We start from the raw sequence: 3,031 nt of genomic DNA, 5'->3' as shown, positions 1-3,031 counted from the left end.
ATGACCTTGTTAATTGGTAAAAATAGGTATTTGTATTTAATTCTATTAAATATAAATCAGTCTGACAACTACTTCCTACTTAGTAGGTGCGCACAAGGAGACGGATTACCGCTCCCGTGACGACACCTAATAGAGTTCTTAGTGTGTTGGGTGAGGTCGGTGCCAATAGCTGGTGGGAAGGAGACAAATGGACATTATCGTATCATCATTCTATTTTATGAGCGTTAGTATCTCACGAGTCCTAAGAGTTGGCGCTGTGTCGCTTAGGAGCTTGGACGCAATAGTAATTTGTGGATCCGAGACGACCACGGTCGGTATATCGTACATTCCAATTATGAACCGGACAGCTGCCTGCTCCATCTCGAGCTTGAACATTCGCAGGAAAGAGCTCAATTATCTTCTGTAACAGGCGGCTGGACCGAACTCGATCGTTACTTGCAGCCCAAATTAAGGTGTTGGGCAACAGCCATCAAGCTTGCTTCTTCTGCTGTTGGCATTTGGTACAGGAGCCGGCGTTAGCACTTCGTCATGGACCTCCATTATGATATGATTTTTGACTGATGGTGAGAAAATGCGGCGCGGCCAGGAAATGAAGGGTGAGCGCGGACGACGGGTGCGAGTGCGTAGAACTGCAGCAAAATGCTGACGGATAACGATATCTATTCCCCACGTTACTATCTGAGGTAGTTACTGATACTATCCATGAGCAGGAATTGGCACCTATTCAGTCCATGTTGCCTCAAGGATGGTAGCAGCAAGTTTGTCGTTAACCGTTGGACCATTTCAAGAATTTGACATCACGCGCTAGCAATACCCGCGGTGAGCGACATACTACCGGTTTTACCGAGGAAGCGGGCACCGGGTGCACTTAACCTAGAAATGCATGCAGCTACTCGATAAGCGCTTAAACAAATTTGTAAGGGCATCGGGTATTTTCTAGGTTAGTTTTAATTTTAAATAATTTGATTAAAAAGTGACAAAAAGTTTTTTTTTCAGCGATGACGTTTGTGCATGCGCACACCAAGTAACCACCACCATAACTGTCCGATGCAAACACTGTGCAGCGTAAGCTAGTCGCGTAAGCATTAGGAGTGACGGGGTCACTTAGCCTATGCACGAAGGGCGAGCGATACACAAGAGCATATTTTGATAGGTATTCCATAGCAATAACCGCATTTCGGATCACCGATTCAAACAGCAGGTAATTAATAGGCGTTCTTTCACTAGCATCGACTTTGACGTAGTAGCCATCCATCATATGTCTATGCTTGCTGCATCTATAGCAGGTCTTGTCTGCGTTGCACATCTTCATCGAGGCCACCAGACCTCTCGGACTCCGGCTATCATAATGTCATTAAAGAGCGATGTGTATGCTCCCTCCTCAACCTGGCAATCTCTTTTGTCGATCCCATAGTTGACCGTATCTTTCAGATCATGTTGTATCGACCTAGGCTGTAAGTGAATCATGAACAAATGCACCTACCTGTACTCCGGTACTATCGGACCCTAATGATTAGACATCAGCAGCGAGCGAATATGCTGCACATATTTATGCCAATGGAGCATTAAGCTTACCTGTAGTAAGATATCGTCGTTCGACGGCTGATCAAGGCGTAAATTTCGGATAGAGATCGCCAATTCTGAAAACACGCTTGTGGCGTCCGTAAGCACTGTAAGCTCAGTCCCGGTCCTACATTGCAAATGAGGGGTCAGTTCCGGTCCTAAATTGCAAATGAGGGGGCGCGTACCACACCATGTAAGTGTCATCTTCAATAAGCTGCAGCATACTGTACTGCTTCATGGCTAAAGCTAGCGAGTGTCGTGCTAGCTTGGGCGCTATCAGGTGGTGGTGGGTATATCCTGAGTAGCCCGCTAAATTGGGCGGCCGGATTGCGATTCAAATGTCTCGTTGAGCGCCTCACTCTAAAGGTTGTCAGCGCGTAACTTCCTCACTTACATACTTTGCCAAGTCAGGACCTTGCCCTTCAAACGCGGCTCTCCGCTGTTCGAGCACAAGCTTATCAATCTATTTTTGCTAAAATATGGTATACAATCATTGCATCCTTGAGCCGTTAGCACAGCTATCCTGTTAATGTTCGAAGGGGTGGGAACAAGCTCAATCACGATGGAGACTCATCTCCCCGACACGCATAGAAAGAGACGAGTTGTGGGAAGGACTGATTGTAAGCGACTTCATGACATAACGTCATTTCTTAATCGCAACGCAATTACTTCGTAATTTCAGAGTAACTCGTTCATGCACGTATAGATATATAGTTAAAAGAGTTTTAATGGACCGGTTTGCCCATCAAATAATTATAAGGTAGCGTGCAAGAAAACATTAAAGCTCATGCCTCACTCCATCGCTTCCTATTTCTTCAAAGTCTTATCTATTTGGATTGTTTTTGTAATTGGGTATTGGGTCTTATGTTTCGTACATCTACTTCAACTATCTTCCTTGACTAAATCTTTATTTTATCTAAGATAGTATATCGACTCGGTCATTCTTTATGATTAAATTTTTATAAGAAATGAATAATATATATATAAAATTTAAAATGTACAGTTCGTTAAAAGATAGTAAAAGTCTAGTATTTCTGAGCTACATATTTTACAATATTTACACTAAAAATTATTAATGTAATCGTCTTTAACAGTTCTTATATATTTTTCTCTAAGAATATATTTTTAAATATTCATTTTTCAAATTGAGCTTTCCTTTGCACACCGGGGACTTACGATGTAAGTTGACTAATTCATTTTATTTTAAATCAATATTGAGAATTAGAAATGATTTATTAACGAAGGTAATCTTACATAAATATTTTTTCAATTTTCCAATTACTAGTTAAAAAAAAAAAATTCTGAGATTGTTTCTAATGATGACATGATAATTCAGGACAAATGTCAACGTGCTCGAGCCATCCACCTTTAATAGAGTCTCGGTAGCTACAATAGAAATACATAAATAAGACAGTGAACAGTCCAATTTTCTGAAGTAGTGTTAAGAAACTGAAACATCTATTAGTGT

This window comes from Bremia lactucae, linkage group LG2 (assembly GCF_004359215.1).
Source record: "Bremia lactucae strain SF5 linkage group LG2, whole genome shotgun sequence".
In the NCBI taxonomy this organism is placed as follows: Eukaryota; Oomycota; class Peronosporomycetes; order Peronosporales; family Peronosporaceae; genus Bremia; species Bremia lactucae.
Note: the sequence above shows the minus strand (reverse complement) of the source record.